The sequence below is a fragment of the Rhinatrema bivittatum genome, chromosome 7 (genome assembly GCF_901001135.1).
Source record: "Rhinatrema bivittatum chromosome 7, aRhiBiv1.1, whole genome shotgun sequence".
Classification (NCBI taxonomy): Eukaryota; Metazoa; Chordata; class Amphibia; order Gymnophiona; family Rhinatrematidae; genus Rhinatrema; species Rhinatrema bivittatum.
Window position 1 is genome coordinate 252,020,665 of NC_042621.1, and position 25,711 is coordinate 252,046,375.

The window sequence follows — 25,711 nt, forward strand, 5'->3', positions numbered from 1 at the left end:
CCCTCCTTGGCTCCTCTGTATCCTCAGTTGTCTGAGTCTCCACAGCACCATCCTCTGAGCTCTCTGTGGACTCTTCCTCCAGGTTCTTTGCAGTGCCTCCCTCTGGGCTATCCATGGTTTCCTCATCTGTAAACTCTGCGTCCTCTCCCTCTGGGCTCTCCGCAGTTTCCCACTCTGTACACTCTGGCCATTCACCCACGCCAATTGCTGGCTCCTCTTCAGTCTCACTTGCTGGGGTCTCTGCAGTGTCACCATCTAGGCTCTCTATGGCATCTCTCACTTGTCTTTCCATGCTATCTTTCTCTGGGCTTCTCAAGGGAGTTGTCTCTGGAATCCTGGTAGTGTTTGGGCACCCTACAGGATCAACCTCTGGACCTTCTGTATTGCCAACTTCCACCTTCTCACTACTGCTTCCTCCTGGACAGTCTGTTTTGCCCTCTCCAGGGCTCTAGATGACCCCTCTCTCAGGGTTCTTCACCACCCCCTTTCACCACCCCCTTCTCAGGGCTTCTCATAGGAGCAGTCTTTGGACTCCCAGTAGTGTTTGGGCACCATACAGGGTCTTCCTCAGGACTACCTGTAGTGCCAATCTCATAATGTTGCCACAACTCAGTCTGCTCACTGGATCCCTCTGCCAGCCACTCATCCAGTTCCTCCATGGGCTGTTGGTATTCATTTTCCCATCAGTCTAGGCATTCACTCTCTTGTCTGGCCTGGACTCTTGGGAGTAGGTTCTCTTCTTCCATTACCCTGGCTGGCCTTTCCAGCTGCCAAACTTGAGCCTCAAGTCCTCCCTCTGACCCAGCTTCTGGGACTGGGGAATTCCCACTACAAAGAAATACATGCTGTTCTTTACTTCCAACCCTCTGGCTGCTTCACTTAGTCCAGGTTTTCTTGTGGCTACACACTTTCCCTGCAGAGAGGCTTACTTGCTGGAAGAGGGCCCCGCCCTGTTTCCATTCACTGTACTCATAGCCCACTTTGACATCTTTTCCAGGGCTATACCCTGCTCAGCATAGCCTTGCTGCACCAGTGTTCCTTCCTCGTTTCTTTTTTCAAGACAAAAAAGTACAAAAAAAGCCTGCATAACCAGCAATAACTAAATCACTTTTAACTCACTATCTAACTCCAGCCGGGTTTCTCCCATTAGCTGGTACAAACCTACCTCTTCATAAGAACATAAGAACATAAGAAATTGCCATGCTGGGTCAGACCAAGGGTCCATCAAGCCCAGCATCCTGCTTCCAACAGAGTCCAAAACCAGGCCACAAGAACCTGGCAATTACCCAAACACTAAGAAGAACCCATGCTACTGATGGACTGATGATGCTACTGACGGACTGATGAAATTAATAGCAGTGGCTATTCCCTAAGAATAATTGATTAATAGCCATTAATGGACTTCTCCTCCAAGAACTTTTCCAAACCTTTTTTGAACCCAGCTACACTAACTGCACTAACCATCTCATCTGGCAACAAATTCCAGAGGCTGTCTTGCAACCAGGCTGTCTTGCAACCAGGCCCACTTACAGTTTCCTCTCTACCTGAAACTTTTAAACTTTGGGTCTTTTTTTTCTCCCGTGCAGCTTCTGAGCCACACCCTTTCACAAGATATGGTGCTCTGTGCATCTCTGTGCTCTTTACTTTGTTTTAGAGCCACAGGCCCCCAGTGTTCTGTACTATGGTTAGAACCACATATCCTCTTCATAACTCTTTCTGTACTTCAAACAGATATTTCTTGAAGGCTGGGTTGTTTTTTCTATGTAAAGCTTTAAAAAAATCCCATGCATGAGACCATATGTGGTACCGAGTGGTGATTCCCACAGGCCTGGAAACAAACTAGTCTGATTTCTGCCTTTCTTAAAACACTTATCTTGCTTCAGAATCACGCAACAGTAGACTGTCTTCCCTTCAGAACAGTAGACTTAATTACTCACAGTTTGGCTTTATCTCGTCTCACTCAGTGTTTGGACAGTGTTACATTACAGGAGCTGCTTTCCTCTTGCAGACCTGGGCCTGGTCTGACTGTCCCCTCCTGGATCCCAGCTCTTATTCCCCACTCTCTGGTTATGCTCTCTGAGCACCATCTACCCTGCAGGATCCCGCCCATAGAGCATACTCTTGTTAAGGAATTTATGGTGGACTAGGCATCGAGCCTGATCCTGCACTGGTAAATAGGGGAATTCTAGGGGCACTGCCTCACATGCCTAAATATTCATTTAATTGGCTAATTTCTGAGTTAGCTAGCTAAATGCTTTTGAATATGAACCTCTAAATAGCTAAAGAAAATTTCAGAGTAGAATCCAGCAGGAACTGCATTGGTCACAAGATCAAGTCAAGGATATAGTATCTTATTCCAAGTTTTTAGGGCCAGCTTTAGATGGTTACACCATATGTATTGCAAGCAGTTAAAATGATGCTCTTGTTTTCAATGTCCCCTTGCATGGGTCTGCTGATGCTTAATTTGTTTTACAAAATGGTATTGCATTCAACTGGACATAGATCAACATGTTTAGAGAAATAGAAATTACATCATGTGAGTATATACAGAATCCCAAAATTCTTTAATAATCCATGATTTATTTATTTATATTTTTAATCACTATTACAAGGGTCTTGGTGATGTAAAATATCTACATAAAAATACAATAGAAATATACTGATACAATAGTTACAACTATTGAACATTCATTATCAACCCATGGGACATAAATAGAGCCATATCAATGAAAACTTCTATCTTATTAGTGTGAAATCAAATTATTCTCAAAATGTAATGCTGGATGTATTCCTATTTATTCACAAATTTAATTCATATCACATAGTTAGTTTTGCAGCCTAAATTGGGACAAGCATCCATTGTGCTCAGCTGTCTTCTGATTGTAGCAACTTAACTTACATGCTGTCAGCCAAGGTTATACAATCAATAATGTATTATCTTATGGCCTTCTATAACATTCCATAGTGTGTCTACTACATTTACTGTAGCAATACATCAACTTACTTATCAGTCAGTATCCTTTATATCCACAAAAAATATTCTGTTTCTTCTAAAATATTTTGATGTTAGCCAACCAAGATCAGACTTAACTGAGGAAAGGCGCTCCAAGGTTTTGAAAATGATGAATGAAGTAAAATTGCACAACAGGATGTTCATTATTGCACTGAAATTGTGCAGCTACTTGTGTGCCCTAATGTCCAGAAAGGAAAAAACACCTCACATGATTTAAGTTACTTTTGGCAGTAGTTGCTGATACTATTGAAAAGAAAAGATCAGTGAATAAGTTGTTTGAGTCTGCAAATACAAGCAGCAGCAGTCAAAGCTGGGTATGAGTTTGCATGCATTAAACAAGTACATGAAAAAATTGGACTTGGATTTAATTCTCCCATTACATAAAGCCCTTGTTCAAAATATGGAATTCAGGTTGGCTGAGGGGAGATTTGCTCTATTGTAGCAATACATTGATGAATCCTACAGGGATTTGAAAGGAATCTTTGTACCTTACAGTACAAAAAAAAAAAAAAGGATACATATTTTCAGACTATTGGGAAACACTGTAATATCTTCATCACTCAATAAGTGGCAGTATTCTAGAGTATTTTGCTAATGTAAACCCCACCACATAAGCAAATAGAAAACTGTTTTAAATGTATGAGAATTTAATTATTTCATAGGAAACGATGCTGACCCAGAAACAGATTAAGAACCATCACTGGAGTCAAAAGCATATTATTCGCTATGCAGCTGAATTGGCTAGATACAGTAGGATTTTTTGGTACTTTAATGAGATGACCATATAAAAATAGCCATAGGACCATTAGGAGAAGATTGGACTCAATAGACATTTTTGTTTTCAACTTAAAATATCTAACTGTAGAGATTCCATGAAATCTGTCCTAGATATTATGTCTTAGTTTTAGGATCAAGCAGTATAGATTAGAAGAATATATCGGTTTCCACATTGCTATAGTTCCTGCAGATAAACATAGGTTATCTCTCAGGGTGCACAGGTACTATCAAAGGATCCAGAATACAATCATATAAGGAGTGGACCCTGCAAGGGTCAGGCTCTCAACAGAAAAATGAAGAAAGAAAGTTGGACCTAGGAGGTAAAGTGCATAGGGGTGGAAGGAGATCACAGAGGAAAATACTAGGTTTGTGAATAAGAAGGCCTGCATCTCCATATAGGCACACTTTTTTTTTTAAATATTCTGCTTTTTAGCACTTCATAGCAGAATAATTTCAGGTACTGTAAGGATTTCCCTATTCTCATTGTGTTTGCAATCTAAAAAGTGAAATTTACAAGCCCCTTGTGTGCCAAAACCAGGAGATATGCACACAAGTCGGGCTGGCGCGTGCCGGGCGGATTTTAAAAGGCGCCTGCGTACACGCGTCTCTTCCGCTACATGCGCAAAATATTTTTCTAAAAAAAGGGTGCTGTGTGAGCGTGGTCTGGGCTTGGCATGGGCACTCCTGGATTTCTCAATGAAACAGCACGTACATACTTGCACACACAAGCGTGGGCTGGGGTTCCCTGCCGCATAACTTTGCTACTGCTATGGATGGCATGAAAGTTAGAAAACAAAAAAATAGATGTTAGAAGAGTTTTAAATGTTGGGGATAACAGGGTACAAGGGAGGCTATCTAACTAGGGTGTTAGGAAGTCCTATCCCTTACCTGGGCAAACTGGGAATGAAGTGGTTAAACTGGCAATTGCATTAGCATGCATGTCTAGTAAAATCCCCCCCCCCTCCCCACTTACGTGGTAGAAGCTAGGGATGTGCAGAGGGACGCCATACGTTGCATTCGGGATTCGGATTCGTCGGGGGGCAGATACGTTGCATTCGGCCATATGGCGCCCCGATCCGTTAATACGTCCATTTCGATTTGTTCCCCCGCTAAAATTAAATTAACTACAACCCCTGACCCTCCTGACCCCCCCCAAGACTTACCAAAACTCCCTGGTGGTCCAGCGGGGGGTCGGGGAGCCATCCCCTGCACTCACACCCTCGGTGCTGGTTTCAAAATGGCGCCGATAGCCTTTGACCTACTATGTCACAGGGGCTACCGGTGCCATTGGTCAGCCCCTGTCACATGGCCATCAGCGCCATCTTGTGCTCCTACCATGTGACAGGGGCTGACCAATGGCACTGGTAGTCCCTGTGACATAGAATGGGCAAAGGCTATCGGCGCCATTTTGATTACTGGCAGCCGACGGTCCAAGTGCTGGAGGTTGCTCCTGGAGCCCCGCTGGACCACCAGGGACTTTTGGCAAGTCTTGGGGGACCCTCCTGACCCCACACAAGACTTGCCAAAAGTCCAGCGGGGGTCCGGGAGCAACCTCCAGCACTCGGACTGTCGGCTGCCAGTAATCAAAATGGCGCCGATAGCCTTTGCCTATACTATGTCACAGGGGCTACCGGTGCCATTGGTCAGCCCCTGTCACATGGTAGGAGCACAAGATGGCGCCGATGGCCATGTGACAGGGGCTGACCAATGGCACCGGTAGCCCCTGTGACATAGTAGGTCAAAGGCTATTGGCGCCATTTTGAAACCAGCACCGAGGGTGTGAGTGCAGGGGATGGCTCCTGGACCCCCTGCTGGTGAGAGGTGCCCCAGCATGGGCTGAAGATGGAAGAATGATGACCTCGACCACAGCCACACCGTACAAAGAGACCTCCAACTACTCCAAGCCGTTTCGGACCTGCCGCATGGAGCAGCAACTGCGACAGGGCGGACAGTGGTCAGAGGATGAGGACATCAAAGACGAAGACTTGAAGTGAGACAAGACTCAGGATACGTGAAGTGGAACATCACTCTGGATACATGAAGTAAGACGAGACTTCAAAACATGAAGAGATGAAATCTGGATACGCGGAGCGAAGAGGAACTCTGGTCACGTAAATGAAGAAAAGCTGGAAGGCCATGAGTTGCTTGAAGATAACTGAGTCAGTACTGGACATCACGCGCCCTGCACAACCTAGCTGGACTGGTCTCGGACCACGCAGGCGGCGCGCCCTACACAACCGGGGTAGGCTGGTCACGGACCACGCTAGTAGTTCCCCACACAAGTTGGCAGAGCTGAGTCGGTACTGCACATCACGCACTCATATACTCAGCCAGTGAAGGCAGGTCACGGACCACGCTGGTGGTTCCCCACACAGAGAAGATAGAAAATGAAGTGAAGACTCCGACAAAGCCTGTTCCAAAATGCATCCTGCACAGCTAATAAAGGCCATGCAGGGCCACGCTGGAATGGATCGGATAATAGAGTTCATTCGTGAAGTGGAGCAGGGTGCAGACTCCAAGGATCCAGGGAAGGTTTAGGATTCGAGGGGATGCCTCTATGACGAAGGTTAAAATAAGAAGCTGGAATCTTTTGGAGACTTGCACTGCCAGGACAAAGATCAACCGGATAAAGAAGACATCAGGACGAGACATCTGGAAACCTTGAAAAGACAAAGACATAGACGTAGCGTGAGGACGTCATGAAGAAACAGGATCCTACATAAAACGAAGTGCCTTGAGAAGCAGATGACGAGAAGTCCTAAGGAGGACAGGCTGCTTGCGAAGGCAAGGAAGGAATGAAGACAAGACCTTTTGATAGGCAGAAGAGGCGGATCCAATGATGACATCAGAGAAGCACCACTCCGCTATCCCTTTAAATACTGAAGAGAGAGCCGGCCTCGCCCCCTAGAAGGAAACAGGAAGCAGAGCAGGACCCTGGACAGTGGCCCTGCTGTGACACTGAAGACTGCAGAAGGAGAAGCAGGCCTCAGGGCAGGCCCTGGAATGGACGGCGGCTTCCCTGCCATGAAGGATGAACTGCTGGCAGCTCCATACCGCAGGAGAGCCTGGGGATGCAGGCCCTCTTCCCCCGGAGGGCCCAAGGTAAGATGGTAGCCTCCAGGCCACATAGAACACTGTTGGTGGCCTCCTGGCCACATAAGGTATCTCAATGCGGCTCCAGCCATGAGAAGAGCGGGTCGGCGGCCTCTGTGCCGCTTGGGAAGTGGCAACGCGACTCTAGCCGCGCAAGCGAGTTGTCGGCAGCCTCCGGTCACTTGGAAAGCATGTCGGCGGTCTTTGGGCCATGCCAGGTGTCTCAATGCGAAGAAGCATTCTGGCATGGCCCAAAGACCGCCGACATGCTTTCCAAGTGACCGGAGGCTGCCGACAACTCGCTTGCGCGGCTAGAGTCGCGTTGCCACTTCCCAAGCGGCACAGAGGCCGCCGACCCGCTCTTCTCATGGCTGGAGCCGCATTGAGATACCTTATGTGGCCAGGCTGCTGAAGAAGCAAAAATAGCGCAGGGGAGGAGAGGAAAAAGGTGGAGATACTGCCCAGACAGTTCACCTACCGCTCACTTCCCCAGGGTGCAAATTCTAGGGAAGGGTGGAAAGTAGATGGTAGGGTTCTGCGGAGAGTGGCAGGATTGCCAGCTTCTTAGAAATATCACTCATGCTCATATCTGCCACACCTCTGGAACACTGACCCCTGCCTTCCCACTTTCCCAGAATTTCAAACCAATGAAAGAGCCAGACTCCAAAGGGGACAACAACTCCTTGCCATCTTGATGATTTGACCTGCATTGTGCCACACCTTGTGTGTGTGTGTGTGTGGGGTGGGGAGAGGGGGGGAGGTGAGCACCATCTCTTTCCTCGCCTCAGGCAGCAGCTGTCCTTGAGCTGCCCTTGCATGGTGTGACACCATTGCTGTTGATGCCATGCAAGACCTTGGCAAAAAGTGTGCAGGAAGCTTGCTTTATGCTGTTCCTTGCAGTGTCATGTGTTCCTTCTAAATTTAGCAAGTGTAGTAGTCTAGTGGTTAGAGCAGTGGGCTAGGAATCAGGGAAACCAGGCTTCAAGCCCCGCTGCCACTCCTCATGATCTTGGGAAAGTTACACTCTCCATTGTCTCAAATACAAGCTCTTAGGGCCTGATTCACTAAGCATTTTTCTGATAGACAGAATGGGAGAAAAGCCTAACTCATGCACATTCATTGTAGATATCCTGAAAACCTGGCTGGCTAAGGGTCCTCCAGAACAGATTTAGGAATCACTGCCTTAGACAGTGAGCCCAAGGAAAAAGGACTTCTCTCTTGGAAAGAGAGACACTCAAAAAAGAACCCAGAGCCAACGGGCTCGTGAATATTGTTTAACCACTCAAAGTAGCAAGACACTTCCAGCTAGGGAGTGTCAGACACACTACATTCCCACCTCCTATGACCTCATCAGCTAGTGTCTGTGGAGACACTGAAGGTAATACTAAGGAACCTTTGGTGATCCTCTTACAGTTGTGCCATGGTTGTTTCCACAGTGTTATATGTGCTCAACCAGACTGAGACTGTAAAGAAATGCTTCTACAGGGCTGGTGCTTCCATTAGATGCACTACGTGATCACCTAGAATGCCATAACTCAGGGGTATCACAGTCATTGGAGAAGGCCCAGAGTACAGGAGCTGCCAGTAGGTAAGTTTTGGGATGGAAGGGATGCAAGACTGATAGTTGCCTAGTTCAGCTAGCTAATACCCTTGCACTGGCCTTATATCTCTAGGACTTCTTTAGATGTTGCAAGACTTTCTGGATATTGAGAAGGGTCTTAGTGGGGTGTAGTAGAGAATGGGATGGCCACTGTGCTTTATCAGAGATTGATGGTCTCTTAAGTACATATCTGTGTAAGAGGGCATCATAAGCCTTCTATTGTGGAACTTTTGCCCCCATTTGGAAAGGGGTTTTTATATGGACAGGTGCTCTTACAACTTTGCCCATAGGTATCTAGTGGTGAAGCTAAATTCCATGAGGAGTACAGTTATAGAATGGTGTACTCTGATTTTGTATTTACCAGATGGTAATTGCATGGCTCCTAACAGTTGCTGAATTCTTTAATAACGTACAGTGGTTTTGTCAATCAGTACTTACAGAAGCATGAGTTGCAGGGGGATGGATGACTACCCTCTAATATCTCTGGCAAAGCTCCTGATACTATGGAGCTTATGAACCATTGGTGCTTTCACGTCTATCTACTTAAAGGTAAAATTTAAAAGCCAGATGCACACCAAATCGGGAGATGTGCTACATGTCCTACATGTGCATGTCCACCCAATTTCAAAAGCCGCCTACATGTGCGCCTATTTCCTAATATGCGAATATCTCACCTGAAATGAAAAAGGGGCATGGTGTGGGAGGGGCATGGGCATTCTGGGGCAGGGCCAAGAAATGTGCACACAAGTACCAATGCGCCTGGGCACATGCCCAGTGCTGCGTAAGTTTACGTCTGCTACGGAGAAGATGTAAGTTAAAAAAAAGAATTTGGGCATCCCTGAGGGGTTTAAGAGGTCTGGGATAACTGGGGGCAGTGCTGGCAAACTGGGCAAACTGGTGGATGAACTGGTGAAACTGGTCATGGCGTGGACACGCGTCTGTACTAATATTCCCCCACTTTATGCTGTGGTGTGCACACACACTTGCAAAATTGGGCACCCACATTTGCACGCCTAGGCTATTTTATAACATATGTGCATATGCACGTGCATATTATAACATGGGCACGTCTCTGGGTGCACGCCGACGTACATGTGTGCCCACACACCTGTTTGAAAGTTACCATCTTAGGTTTCAATTCCTCTATCTTCTTGGATGTTACTTGAGTGCTATTAATAGAAGTATTAGTTTGGCACTATATCTGCTATATGTAGCAGAATGCTCTCTTTCATCCCAGATCATCTACTTCTTTAGGAAATGATTAGGTGCACTTTAAGCTGCATATTTATTTATTTTATGATCACTTATATTCCACCAATCCAGAAACAATCATTCTCAGCAGATGACAACACAAGTTACAGACAATACAAATCATTAAACACAAAGTAAACAAAAATAAAATAGCACAGCAACAAAATAAGACAGAATTATAAGATAATGAAATGATAAAACAGTAGAAAACCACAAACTATAGGGGTGCCTGTTTGAAATGAAAAAGGAATATTTCATTTAGTTCTCAAAATGGAACAAAAATTCATTGTTTTTCCTTTCCCTTTGTTTTGAAAATAAAGGCTGCTCAGTCAAATCCATGCTGTCACCATTCCAGGGCTCCCCTAGGCTGCCTAAGGCCTCCCTAGGGCTCCACGAGACCTCCCCCCAAAAAAAGCTCTTTGAGTTGTTTGGATTCCATAACTTGAAGTGGATAAGAAAGTTTCTAAGATTTCAATGACCCCAGAGGTCACTGATATTTATTTTATTTAGATTAATATTCCACTTTAAAGTGGATTACATTCAGGTACTGTAGGTATTTCCCTCTATTCAGAGGGCTTACAATATATGTTTATAGCTGAGGCAATGGAGGGTAAAGTGACTTACCCAATGTCACAAGGAGTGACACTGGGACTTGAAGCCTGGTCTCCTGGCTTATATCCCACTGCTCTAACCACTAGGCTACTCCTCCACTCCCTAGAAGGACTGCAATATAAAATAAGCTAAATCATGACATCAACTATTAAAACTGTATGACAAAATAGTGGAGACATATGCCACATTTTTCATACAAGTGCAAGTGCCAAAAGACCGAAACATATTGGGAAAAGTTATATCATATCAGATACTTAAGAGAGAGGATAAAAGTACATAGGTAAGAGAGCTAGGCAGTACCCCACTGCAAAATAAGAGTGCAGCTTGCACAGACACAGATAAAAAATAAGACATAGAATACCTTACATCAGAGGGGCCCACAGCTTTTACCACCCAAAGTGGAGCACCAACTGGTTGGTGGCCTACCTTGTCTATGCCTAAACCAGAGCCCTCCCTTCTTTGGGCTGCCTCTAGGAGTTTGTGAGGATTCTGGTGCTGAAGCAGAAAGCTGGGATTTCAGGGCAGTACTTGGATTGATAAATACTAGGCAGTGATGCTTCCTCCAGTTTGACTGCTTATCAGTCACATCTGCACCATTGTGCTCTGGAGCTGTACTACCTCCTTTCTGACCTGTTGTATTTATTAATTTATGAACATTTATTATTCCAAGCTAGTTTCAGGGCAGATTGCAATCAAATTTACAATTAAATTCCTCTTACATTAGGATTGTAGTTTACAGTGATCATAGGGAAACACATAGGGTGGCATATTCAGGAGAGCTTATGTAAGATATGATAGAAGGAAGTCTGTCACATGGAGGAATTCAAATTTTCTTTGCATAGTGATTCTAAGGCACACCTGATTTTCAGTGACTGACGTTCTGCTAAGCCACATGAGGCTTCTGCTGCAGTGCTGTTACTTGCTCAGCTCCACTGCTGTCAGCCTGCCTCTGCATAGTTTTCATTTCCATTCAACCCCCTCCAAACCCAAAGCCAAACCCAAAGCACAGTGTGACCTCATAACCTAGGGTGGGTGCTGGCGATACGTGTAGATTGATTATTCTGTCAGGGTACAGGTCCTGGTTATAAGGTAACCCCTGGGGCAGGGGCACGCTGAACTCAGGAACATGCTATGCAGGACAGGATCTTCTGCTTGACTGGCCACCTCCCACCTTGGGTTGAACCTCCAGGTTCTGCGGGACCACTAGGTCAGCAAGACTGCAGGGAAACAAGGAACACGAAAGTGTCCACAAACAAATACAGACAGGTAAGATAGGACAGACACAGAACTAACAAAACACAAGGCCACAACACCAGGGCCAAACGGATAAGGAAATTAAACAGAACAGTGCAAGTACAAACAAAAAGGTCACTATACTGGGGCCATACAAAGAACAGAAAGCAAAATAAACAGAAAGCCAAACAAGAGCTAAGGCTAAGGACTGAAGCCAGAGTTAGAATGGCCACAATGTGGAATACAGGAGACTACAAGATGAGGCAGGGAGTGGCAGTGCTGAGTCACTGCTGTCAACATGGCTACCAGCAGGAGGAGCTTGGAGGACTGAGGTGGCATGGAGGATAACCCACTGAGGGCCCCTGCTGGCAAAAGGACAGCACTACTGACAAAGTGTTCACATTCTCCATCGATTTAGGCAGTCAAAAGTCCTTGATCCTTCAACTTATGCCCACATTATTACAGGATACTGCCAGTGAATCACCCTGGCATTAAGAGGCCCTCAATGGCTTTCAACAGCTCTGCGAATCAAGTTTAAAATCCTTAGGTCTGTACCGCGGCATTTCAAGGGAAAGAGCTGTGTTGGAGGAATTTGTTCCCTCCCTCCACTTATGATTTTCAGAGAGAGCCATTCTTTTTCTCCCCTTGCTGCAAAATGCTTTATCATTGAAACATGTACGAGATCGTTCTTCATAGCAAGCCAGAGGCTGTGGAGTCCTCATCCATTAGAGCTCAAGAGAAGAAAAAGGCTATCTGGCCTTTTGGAAAAGCATGAAAGTGATCCTTTTGCAGCAGGCTTTTGAGTTTCATTAATAAAGAAGGAGATCTGTATTCCTGATTTCTCAGTTATGATCTCTTAAATGGAGCCTTCTGGGGTTAGACATTTTATTGTCTATTTTTTGTGGCTAGTTTTAGTCTGTCATTCTGTTTTATGATGCATGTTTATGTCTTATATGATTGTACTTTATATGCTTTTCTATTGTGATCCAGTGAGTGGAAGATTACTTAGGAACAGTAGAATAGAGGTGCTCGTAAATAAATAATTACAGTATATTGTATTTTCAAGTCTATACAAATCATTTTCCATAGAAAACCTACCCACAGAAAAAAAAACCAGGTGCAAATGTCCATGGATACTTTATGCCTGGAACAAGTTGCAAAGTGAAAGGACACATTTTCTTTATATTTGAAATTTGGTATAAAGTCCACAGATTAAAAGGTACCTTCGGTTGTTGTGCCAATGCGAACAGTTTACAAATTGTCCCTTGATCTGTGATGCCATGTGGAAGCGCTGCATCCCCTGCTCACCCCATAAATGCAGGCTGTAAGAAGAGAGAACTGAGTGGGGGTTTTTTTTCAGGAGACAGGTTATATACAAGATGTTAAGCAATAATAACGCTGGGATTGCAGGTGCATTCGCTGTGGAGCCTGATTATATCAAGTATATGATCTTTTTCTCTACCGCAGGAATGAGATGTTTTGTCTTGTGGGGATTTGAGGCATATGAAGACATGCGTCCTGTTATTACGGAGAAAGAAAGTGAAACTGCTGAAAAAACAGCCCCACTGCCACCGTGCCAAGCCTTAAAGAGACAGTGTCTGACGACTCCAACTATTCCTGAAAATGAAAACCCATAGCAAAGCAATCCACATCATCATATTAGTGGTGAGTCTACTGTGAAGAAAGAAAATGGAAACAGAGAGATATTTGGTGGTTAACAGCCCAAAAGATGCTTCAACAGAAAATGCAGAAAGTCAGTCAGATCCCAGCACTGCAGGAAATGGTAAAAACAATGAGGTGATAGGGAGGGTCAATATCTAAAAGCCTGCTGAGTGGATAAAAATAAATAGGTACATTTACCTGGTTATCTTTAGCTGGATATTCAGTGGGCACTTATACGGCTAAAAGTGCCAATGAATAGCCAGCTAAACCTGCATGCACAAATGTTGTGTGGGTAGGATTTAGGGAAGGTATTCGCGTGTCTGCACAGAATCAGCCGGGTAGCGCTGATGAATAATATTGCTGGATTTGACTGCGACACAGCAAGTAAGTGCTCCCTCCCAAGAAACGGAGTCAGGAACGATTTCCCTAAACCACCTAATCAAGGTGCTGGTAGGGAAACTCGGGATTCAAGGAGGAAGTGTGAAAATGGAAAATACTGACTCGTGAAGCTGCACCCTATTCTCCCCTAGGAAAGACTTCTGGTCCGCAAAGTCTGTGGAGAGCCAAGGTGCAAGGACTCCAGCAGAGAGTGGCTGTGGTAAACCCAGAGATCCAGGTACGACAGTTTGGATCAATGAGAAGGGGATTTTTCCTGGTCTAAAAATCCCTCGTGGTGTCACTCTGACTTGGGTAGCACCTGGCTGGGCCCTCAGCAGCCTGAGGGATCTGCTGGACGCTTTGAATTTGTGCTATCTTGTAGCAGCCCAGTCCTAGTACCTTAAGGAAAGTGCTGTGCTAGAGTTACAGAATAAAACGCTTGAATGTCTGTAGCCATACAACTGTATAACAGCCTCAAGGAGCAAATGGCCAGGGGCTACAGAAACACACTAATTAGGGTTAGAGGTATTTGGTCCCTCTTTTCACAAAGGGAAACCTTAGTGTTTTGGTACATTAAAACCATTACAGTGGCTACGATCCAGAAAGTACATCGTGTTATGCTGAGGACAGGAGCCCTGACCGACTCAGTTTTCCCTAAGTTGTTGTTGCTTTGTAATAAACTCTGCTTTGGCTCCAGCATCGCTGTATCTGTCCCTTTTGAGAGCATCGTTCTCTTGGCTCCTGCTCACCGGCTAAATCTGAAAAGTCCACTCCGGGAATGCCCTGACCCAGCTCCTTTCTTGCTTGGCTAAATTCATGCTAGTAGCGATTTTACGTGGGGAAAAAGGAGGCATTTTAAGTGGTCGAGATTCACCAGCTTAAAATGATAGTTTTAGCTGGGTAGGTCTTTTGAATATTGACCCCGCTAGTGTTGCTAAGCAATCCCTTTCAGGAACTGAAGCTCACAATCTAGATATCTGTTTCTCCAGAGAGGTAATAAGAGACTGAAAGAGTGTCAGATGCAATGTTAAGTACCAGGAAAAGAGGACTGGAAAGTATGACAAAAAAATAAACCTGCAATTGATGTTTTGCCTTCCACAATGCAACCCCCCCCTGCTGCGAAACAACCAACTACAGGCATGAAGCACAAAATCTTGACTGGCGTAACCAAAGTCTGGCAGCTTTGGGCTTGAAGCTTCCTGCCATCTCCTCTGCTCATTCTGTAACCGTCTTGCACTCTGATAGTCCCCCTACACTTACTTCTACTTAACTAGCACTTTCCTGTTCCTGCCACTCATCCCTCAACACAGACCAGTAACAGATAAAGTATTGTAAAACCCAAACCCTATGCACCGGTTGCAACTAACGGCTGGCACTGGTTGCACTCACTTATACTCCCATAGCCACTGAAGTAAAAAAAAAACCAAAACTAGACTAAGAACTGGATGAGAAGGAAAAAGACAAAAGGCAATCACATTCAACAGTCGCAACATATTTACCAACAATAGACAAATCCTTCAACACTTAAGTCAAGAGGGACTTCCCTCCTCACAGGATTGCCACATTCTGCTCCTGCCTTTTTTTTATTTTTTTGGGGGGTTGGGGGGTGGATATCAGAAGACAAAATATTTTACACTGGGCATGCTCATTTGAGCTACATCACTATCTTTAAAGGTATATGACATCCCTGCGCCTTGTCTACTTCACCACACTGCTTCACGCCATTAATGCAATAATTTTAGCATGACTTATTTTTGCAGATATTAACAATAAACAATATGGTAACACACAATGTGGCTAGCCCAAATTGCGCAATATTTTGCTTCCTTTAACGTGGATTTGCACATCTACCCTTCTGAGTCATTCCTACTTTTTTTTCTTATCCCTCGTTCCCTAAACAATCTAGAATTTCTATATTTATTTCCTTACAAAAAGAAGATTTTAAAATAAGAGAACTGGTTCAAAGTGCCAAAGTTACTTAATAGTTGTAGAGCACACATGTATGATGGCGCAACAAATAGGTACATCAAAGAGGGGATTATGAAGGCAAGAGAGAGCATGGTTGTGTCAGGACGTAGTCCAGTAGATTTCTTTACAGTGCCAACCGCTCAATCTACAACAGTGCCACACCCACAAACATGCCCCATGTTACCATGGTTACCACTATTGACTTCAAGAATTCAATAATTACTGATTGCCACAGCAACCTATTGCATATCTACAGGATGCTGCAGATTGCCGAGACCGCATTTCAGTTTCTATGTTAAAAAAAGAAAAACCTTTTAGTAAAAGCTTTGTCAGATTGGAAAAGATGTGGACTAGCCAGAAAAATGGCCTTCTGGTCAGTCTCCTTATTTGTGAGTCACATATTGATGATACTTTGGACTCCCTAACAATCATTTTATAAATATTGTGGATGAGTTGCATGTTGTTATATACAAACTGGATTATAGTTCCCTGCCATGAGAACATTGTAAGTGTTGCTATTAATAGACAATTTTGTTTTTAGGAGGGGAGGGGGTCTGAAAGTTTTTGTACTCCTTTTGGCTTCTGGCTTCATCAAAGCTGGCTTCTGTTGGGCTACCTTCATTTGCAAATACCTAATGTTTTTTCCTTACTCCTATATCTCTTCCCAACTCACTTAGCTAAGTCATTGCAGTGAGAGTCTGTGACTGGGGGCCATATACAAGGCTCCTCCCAGAACCCTGTAATCATGGGCCCTGAATCTGACCATTAGGTGTCACCATTGCATGATGACCAGGGACAGCATCGCCTAGCTCTAGATGACTTGGGGAATGGAAGACCTGACCCAAAAATCAAACCCAAGTCATCCGCATGGCAGTGCATAACATTGGGCTGGCTCCCTGTAAACAGTTTTTATTCTCACTTTGAATTTGTGTCAGGGGTGGGCATCTCCGATCCTTGAGGACCCCAACCATTTGGGTTTATAGTATACCCTAATAAATATGCATGAAAAACACACTGCCTCAACTGTATGCAAATCTATTTCATGCATATTCATTACTGGTCATGACATTTCACTGTTATTTCCCAAACAGTTACCTGGCTGACATATAATAAATTACAATATACTTAAAATACAGAGACAGAAAACAAGCTCTAACAATTAGCAGGGATTGGCAACATACAAACCACACTTATCACAATTTCATTTTTCAAAAGTGTCAGCAAGCCAGAAGGTAGGAAGACAGAGCTCCCACACCCGCTCTTGTCTATCATTCACCTTTCACAAAACTGAATCACTGCTCCAATATTGGCATCGTTGAAAAATTACAGGTGAAAACCCCTTGTATATCATGGAAAAACTACTCCATTTAAAAAAAAAAAAATGTTTATATACTGTAAAGAAAATGCCCTGACATCAGCTGATTTTTCATGTCTGACTGCAGCGGGGACCATTTAAAACAACATTGTGACTTATCTGAATCACACAGGTTCTTCCATGCTCTCTTCTGGACCTGGCATGGTCTCACAAGTGCTTTCCAAACAAATGTCCAACAGGGACATTTCATTGTGATAAGTGTGGTTCCTGCTAATTGTTAGATCTCATTTTCTCTCTCTGTATTTTTGAGTATTTTGCTATTTGAGACAATAAAACACTCTTTTTGTGGACTGAGACATAAATTACGATATTCAATGCCACTTGCTGTAGTGTACTTCTAGAAAGAATTTTCTGCATGAATTTAATATCAACAAAAGTACCACTGTAGTATTTTCTTAAATCTTTAATCAAAACAGCGTTTCCCAAAAGATAAAGGAAATAAGTTAATAAAGAAAGCACTTTTAACCCTTGTTTCTGGAAGGAGTAGCCTAGTGGCTAGAGCAGAAGACTAAGAGCAAGGGAAACCAAGGTTTGAATTCTACTTCTCCCAAGGACGCTCCTTGTGGCCTTGGGCAAGTCACTTCACGCTCCCTTACCTCAGGTACAACTTAGATTGTAAGTCCTCTTGGGCAGGGATATACCTACAGTACCAGAACTGTTAACTCATCTTGAGCCTGGATGGATATGGGAATTGAATCTATAATCCAAGTTTAATTAAGCAACCTGAGGGCAATCCAGGCACTCATCATATCTTCTGCTATTTGTTATCTCCAGTGTAGCAGACCTTAGACATCATAGAAATGTAGAGTTAATTCTTGTACATTTCATTTTCTCTTATCATGCGTTATATGTAATGAAGTTTGTGAAAAAGAAAAAAACCTTGTTTTCATCTTCTTGCAGGAGAATACCACAGCTTTGGAAACCAGGTAAGTCTAGGTCCACAGCTGGAATTTCTAATATCTTTTATTTTTCCTCCAGTTTTTCATGGTTTGGGAAAAATGTGGGCTCATGCACACCCTCCTTTAGATTTTGATATGGGAAATGTGTGCTGGTGTCTAAGAATCTGAACTGGACCCATGGTAAACATTTTCCACGTAATATACGCATTAATGAAGCACATTTTGTAACCCTCATTTCATATTTGAACCTGGGTTGTTGACTGGCTCTGTTTTTTTCAGGACAGGTTGATCTCATCCTAGTTTCACCCCATTACTCGCATGAACTCATAGTCCTACTTTTTATTCAAGGAAAATCAGAATTACAAGTCCCTGCATGCAAAAGGGTAAAAACCAGAACAGAATCAATCTGTTGTGAAAGAAATGGAGCAAGTCCGCAACTCTGATTTAAACAGACATAAAACTGCACATCAAAGGGAGCCTATGCTGCTCTGTGCTGCTCTCCTTTGACTAAAATAAAAACTGCACCTCAAATGGAGTCTACACTGCTCTGCACCGCCCTCCTTTGAGTAAAATAGAAACCTATTTCCATAACTAAAGATTTGCTGCATGTTCACACAAGACAAATACACACACACATACACGCAGACTGTGCTATTTGCTAAAAATGTACAAAACCACTGCCATTTCCATCTTGCATACTTATTGGCAGGCCTACTAAAATTATCATTAGGCAAACACTTGAACGGTGCAGTAATGCTAATGATAAAATGTTTTAATAAGCAATGCTGACTTTTTTCTCATTTGCAAGTTAGGCAGAGATATATAAATAGAATTTGGTTTACATTTCCGGTGTTTATTTTGTATTGCAGTTCTACTAACCGTATTGATCCTGGAGAATATATTTTATGCTACTTATTTTTTTTAAAGTACCAATGAAGATTTATAGTATCTGGAAATGTATTACAACATCCTTTATTTTTTTTTGGTCTTTTGAAAAGTCTAACAAACCTCCCAAAACTGGGTTTATTTTGTTTCATATCTGAAATAATGTTTATGCACGTTTATTTTTACATTTTGATGAGCAAAGGAAAAAACATGCACATACTGTAACTCATATTCCATTTTGTGCACCTCTCGGAAAATGTGCTAATGCGTGAGTTGTGAATTTAATGGGGGCGCAGCACCTATGTGATTGCTTAGGGATGCCTCAGAAACCACCCTGTTTCTCATGCATGCAGGAATGCCAATGTACTGTAAGCTTCCATTTTCTATGAACACTTTTAAAATCTGCTCTCACAGGGAATAATTTTGTAACAGCCCACATCAATTTTCAATCAAATAGGCAGATGTTACATCTTTTTTCAAGGAGAAAATATGAGCATACTTTCCCTTGGAAAATTATCCCACCAAAACTACTTGCGCACATTTTACACATGGGGTGTGTATAGACATTTTTGGCATTTCATTTTGCATTTCTTTTTTCTTTCATGTATTGCAAACAAAAACTAAAACAACAAATTCAATTTAAAAAATGAGGAATTAAAAAAACCCCAAAAGAAAAATGTCCGGAAAACTCCCCTTTCATGGTGGCTTTTGCTCTGCTGGAGGTATGCTGACAAATGGTGCTGGCAAGGTTGACATTGTTAGTTTATTATACAAATGGCACTGTCCTGGGTCTGGGTCTGCCTGGTGCCATTTTGTATGGAATGAATGAACAAACAACGATGCCAACCTTTGTCTGCCAGCATCTTGCGTAAAAAGTATTCACTGGCAGGACAGGACTGGCTGGGAATTGCTCTTGGCCCATGAAGAAAAAGAAAAATACGGTAAGAGGTCTTGAGGGCTGGGTGAGATAGAGGAGATGCTTGGGAGGGGTTTTTTTTTGTTTTTTTGGTCATCATTGAACAATATTTTAAAACAAAATGAACACATTTTCATTTTTTTTAAATTTAGTTTTAAAAATAAATTGAAGCAAATTAAAAATTAAAATTTTCATTACAATTTCTCATTTCATTTTAGATGAATATCTCTAATTTTAATGATGACAGTAAGAATCTTTCTCCACCCAATAATCAATTAGCCATCATAATAGGCACTACTGGTTTCTTCAGCCTTCTTTGCCCTTTCAATAATCATTTGGCTTTTAAAGTCCAAACAATGGCATATTTTTAAGAAAATATATTTTTTTGCAATTAAAAGACTTAGCTTAATAAACAGCTGAAGTCATCACTCTGAAATGGTCTGCGTTTCAAAACTTTGATCGACTTATATAGCACATCAATATCTTGTATATATGTTTCCATGTTTAAAATATAAAATAAATTAGATTAAGTAAAGACAGCACCAATGCTGCCCCATTGTGCAAAGCGTCACTCACCTTTCAAATGCTGTCATGTCAATTTTGGTGCCAATGTTACAACTGGAAGTGCCCCTAATTAACTGCTAATTTGGGCACAGAATCTTTTTCAAGAAAATTTACATGCAGACTTTTGAAAAATGCAAAAGTTTGCACTCCTCATCTCTAATCCGGGGAACACTCTTGCTCACTGCGGGTAAACTGACATGCATATAGACTTAGTCTATAGGACTAAACTGTAAATTTACCCACACATATTAGACAGCAATTTTATAACAGATGGTAACAATGCAAAAATGGCAAAAGATGCCGCCATCAACAAAGCGTGCATAAGATAATTCTTTAAGGGTCTGTTCGTTTTCTAGTCTTTGGGGCTGCATATATTTTGAAGATCTTTTAATAGGTTCCCTATATCAGGATTTCCTAACCATTTGCATTCCAAGGCTCACCTACTTTAATAACAATTTTGTGTGGTATACCAGTTTCCATGGAGCAGGTAGTGTGGACAAAGAGAGGACTCATATGGCCAAAAGAAGAGCTAAGGAAGCACTAAAGCCCCGCCAGTCTCTCTTCCAAATTTTAAAACAAAGGGAGAGAGGGTGGAGACACTCATGAACCCATCATGATGGATCAGCTCTTTAGATACAAGTGAAGGATAAGGAAGAAGTTAGTGTAGTGTGGGCAACTGGCTTTGTCTTATCTGGGCTGCAGCATGTGGCTGCCATAGCTACTCCACTGCTGCTGCCCCCAACACTTAAAATGAATCACATTCAGTGTTCTGTGCACGCTCTTCCCATTTCACTTAGCCTGGGGGTAAGACAGAGGCTAGAAGGACTAAGAGGAGGAGGAAGAGAAGGAGGTGCTGTGTGCAATGTGTGTGCTGTGCAATGCAGGAACCAGCTATCTATATCCTGCATGCTGGCCATTAATAATCATACTCAAGGGCTCATGCTACAGTTAGGAAGAAGGGGCATACATGATTGCACAGGTTCTTAGAAAGGAGTTCATACATGTTTAACAGCCACTGGTGACTCTTGTAGTGAGATGCTTAGAGCAGAACCTAAGTATTAGCTGAAATGCTGAGAGCAGAGCCTAGATAATGGAGACTTTTCTGTGGCACAACTGGTCAGGTCTGTAGGCACACCAGTATGCCATGGTACACTGATTGGGAAACACTGTCCTACACTGTGGACTTATTTTATTACATCTGATGCTCCACTTCTTAAGCAAATCATTATGTGAACCTCTTTTTCAAGCACAGTTTACTGTATCCACAGTTGAAAATGATTCTTTATTTGAGCTTTGCACCAGTGTGTTTACTTTAAATAAAAAAAATCATAATTTTTCAGGAGTGTTTTTTTATGGCGAGCTATGATTGTACATTTTTTTTATACCTCGAAGCCAATATTCAGTAGGCTCTTTAATGGACAAGTTATCAAGGTAAAGTTAGCCGGATAACTTGTCCTGTATATTCAGTGGGATAAATGTCCCACTGAATATACTTGCTTATGTTATCCAGCTACATGTAGCCAGACAACTTTAAAACCTAACCAGCTATATTTGAATATAAGCAGGGAGCTAGCGACAATGCTGGAAGCTTAGGCTCCCTGAGCTGTCTCTCTTAGAGCAGTGAAGAAGCGCTGGCAGCGGGGTGATACGGTCCCTTGCTCCCGGCAATATAATTTAAGGTATCGTGGGGGCTGGGGGGGGGGGAGGGTCAGGGGAAGGGGGTGTGGGTGCTGTGATATCGTAAACCCTTGTGGATGAGTGAGTGGCTGGGAGGGAATGTAATCTGCTTAGATGTACACTTTGAAGTGCTGAAAAGCAGAATTAAAAAAAAAAATCTAAATCTAAATCTGATTTTATAATTCATGATACACCAGGATGGGGGGGAGCGGTCTTATTAATATTTTAAGGAGTTGAGGGGGTGAAGAGGGCATGGTCCGACAGGGCCTAGTTTTAAACAAATTAGAGACCGTTTTTTTGATGATAGTGATGTTTTTAACCATTTTCAATATGGTTTTAGAAAGACTTTTAATACTGAGATTCTCCTGATCTCTCTCATGGATATTATCAGGCCGAGTTTTGATAATGGCTGTAGTTATCTTTTGGTAATGTTGGATAGTACAGCAGCATTTTGATACTGTCGGCCATTCAATTCTATTACTTCGATTGAGAGAGTTTGGCATTTCAGGCCCAGTTCTTAGATGGTTCCAAACATATTCAAAATAGAAAGCAACATGTCTGGAGAAATGGGAAAAAGTCAAGGGGGTATCTCGTGACTTCGAGAGTTCCCCAGGGGTTTACCCTGTCTGCCCGGCTTTTAAATATGTATTTAGCTCCTATTTGCAATCTTTTGGCATGCCTCTGTGAGAATTTCTGAATTTTTGCATGGATTAAAGTTAAAATTTTAAAATTAATTATTTTTTATTGGTTAGACAATACAGCTCCTTCATCCTGCAGGTAATACTTTCACAATAATCTACCCCCATAGTCACCCTTACTGTTGCATTTTGGAACTATTATAATACATGCAACATTTTCTTTAGCAAGTTAATGAACAAAGAATTGCAATAGTCTAAATAACTCTAGAAGTAGAAAATTTTAATGGACATATTTTTAGTTTTAATAAAAGCTGTTTTAACAGCCCTTTTATCTGAGGTTTAAGGGATAATCTCAAATCTAGATAAAAACCAGATTCTGAACCCCACTAGAAACTAAGAGGTCAATATTCAAAGCCATTTAGACAATCACTCACAAGTGATTTGTCTAAGTGGCAAGTTTTTGTATATTGAACCACTTATCTGTGTACATTTTATCCAGATAAGTCCATATCTGTCTAAAATCTAGCCAGATAAAGAAGAATCCAGGATTTCCTAAGTTATCTGGCTAACTTAGCTGAATTTCAGTTCTATCTGGCTAAGGGCAGGATTCATCATTCCTCGCGGAATGATGAATCCCACGAAAAAGGGGCCAGGGGGGTGGGCCTGTGAAAGGCTGCAGCCGTTCGCACTGTGGTGGTGCGATTTCGCTGGCCGCAGTGGGGCCGGCTGCAGCCTTTCGCAGCAAATAGCGACATCATAAAAGGTGTAGCTATTCGCTGCGCTACTGCTGGCGATAATGTTCCTCACATTATCGCGGCAGCGGTGCTGCGGCCGACTCCTCCCCCGCCCCGACTCCTCCCCTCCCCCTAATTTGCATTATATTGCATGCGATAATGCTTTGAAAAATAAACCCCTAAGTTAGCCAGATAACTTTAGATTTGCATCAGAGTAGGTCTAAAGTTATTTAATCTTGGTATAACTGGATAACCTCCTACTTAAATGGATATCTTTAAAGATATCTGGTTAAGGAGTTCTGTGAAATACAAAAAAAAGAGAGAGAGAGAGAGAGACCTGTAACTCGAATTTCTTCCCCCCAAATTTCATTGATGGCCCTGTTGGGCCATGTACCTCTTACCCCACATAACCTCCTAAATATTAAAATTGTTCTAGGGTTCGCAGGTGGGGCCCCCCTCTTCCCTGGTTCTCTTGAAAAAAAAAAGGTTTTCCACCCTGGACCCTGCCACCCACCACTTGTATGCTTAATTACTGTGCAGGCCACCCCACCAAACCATCCTCCTCCCGTCACCCCAACACTTAAAAAAAACCCTGCGGGGAGAAAAGTTCTTACTGCTCCTGGCACTTCCAGCCCGGTTTCTCTGGAAGCTGTAGTTACGCCTCTTAGTGCTTGAATCTTAAACTATGGGTAACCTTTTTTTTTTTTTTTTTTGTATTTCACAGCCTACCTAGCCAGATATCTTTTGAAGATAGCTGGTTCAATCAGAAATTATCTTCCCACTCAAGGCTGGATAACTAAAAAAAAAAACTAACCGATTATTTTCAGACATACTTGGTTAAGGTCAAATTTAAAAAGCCTGGCACGCGCGCGCGGCCGAGTCATGCACTCTCCGAGCATATTTTAAAATCGGCCCGGCCACGCACATGTCTCCCTATACACGTGGAAGTGCAGGGGCTCGGTAAAAAGGGTGGGCCAGGGACGGAGTCTGGGTGAGGCAGGGACGTCGCAGGGGCCGGCCGGGTCAGGCTCCATCAACCCAGGGAGCAGAAGATCTAGTCTAAGGCTCAACCTGGAGAACTTCCACATGGGAGTGCATTGTACTTACCAACTGAGCAACTGGGCCAGCCACCAGAATCATTCTTGCAGACAAAAGGGGGTTGGGAATGTTTGTTTTTGACAATTCTCTTGAACGTATTTTTAAGGAAGTGTTTAAGTTCCCTGATGCAGATATTAAAACATGGTCTACATTTGGACTTCATTGTTCTCCCCACAGTATGTGAGTACAGCTGGTCACTGGATTAAATCTTGGTTCTTTTTGACATGATAAACTTGGGGAAGTTTACTTTTTATGCATTTTGATATGATTTATGAACTTTGACATTAGAGCACCATATATGCACTTTAAAGAATTTCTTTTTTCAAAAAATTGTTTCAGAAAAAGGCTGCATGAAAAGAGACTTGGGGTCAATTATACCCACTGAAAGTTTATGATTCTATTGTATCTTTCAGGCAACAATAAGATACCAACTCTGATGAGGCAGTTGCATTCAAGCAGCTAATATGATTCAAGGGATGTAAATTAGAGGAAGAGTTATGTTTGATTTGAATGGTAATAAAAAGCAAATCATCTTTCAGAGCACCAAATGAAATTACATCCAGTTCAGGAAAGACTGGAAAGTCTGATTGGGAACCAGGAGACCTGGGTTGAAACCCTACTTCTGGCACTTTTTGTGACCTTGGGCAAGTCACTTTATTTCCCATTAGGGAGCTGTACAAATGCTGAAAAAATAATTGTGACAATTTGCATGCATATTTGAATGCATATTTCTATATGCATTCTATATTTTAATAACATGGTCTCTACATGACGTAAGTACCATATTGCAGTTACCAATCCCACCGTGAAATATGCTGCAACTGAACGTTTTCTTACTGCTGTTAGGAGTAGTGACTAAGTAGAAGGGCACCCTTTAACTGTTTTATGCTTTTAATATATTGTGCCTGGTTTTTTTTTTCTCATCTCTCAGGCATAGAGGAACAGGGAAAGAATTCTCACCTGACAAAATGATTTTTCACATGAAACAAAGGTTCGCTATGAGAGAACAATACCTAGAATGTTTTAGTATTGTGAAAAAGTGATGACCATCTGGAGAAGAGAATGCATAATTCACTAATAAAGACATCATGCAATTACAAAAAAATATGTTGGTGGCTAAACGTTATTTATGTGGCAAGTGTTAAATGCTACTGCATTTGTCACTGTGAGAGATATGCTTGGTATGTATACAACCATGGGTTCAATACAAGTGCATATATATTTTACTATAAGATAAAAACAGAATCTCTATATAAATCTTTTCTTTTCAAAAAGAATGGTTCCATTTAACATGCAGCATCAATCATCCTATGACTGTGTCTACAAGAATAGCAGCAA

The 25,711-nt window shown here is 42.6% G+C and overlaps 1 long non-coding RNA gene across 2 annotated transcripts; it reads left to right on the forward strand.

Annotated features, from left to right (window-relative positions):
- The first annotated feature begins 13,050 nt into the window (after positions 1–13,050).
- On the forward strand, positions 13,051–25,440 carry LOC115094957. Of its 2 annotated transcripts, XR_003857647.1 has the most exons (4): positions 15,864–15,976; positions 17,863–17,888; positions 24,787–24,886; positions 25,305–25,440. It is a non-coding gene; the product is annotated as an uncharacterized LOC115094957 (long non-coding RNA). The 2 variants fall into 2 exon arrangements; XR_003857646.1 differs by lacking the exons at positions 15,864–15,976; positions 24,787–24,886 and adding an exon at positions 13,051–13,244.
- The last annotated feature ends 271 nt before the right edge of the window (positions 25,441–25,711 follow it).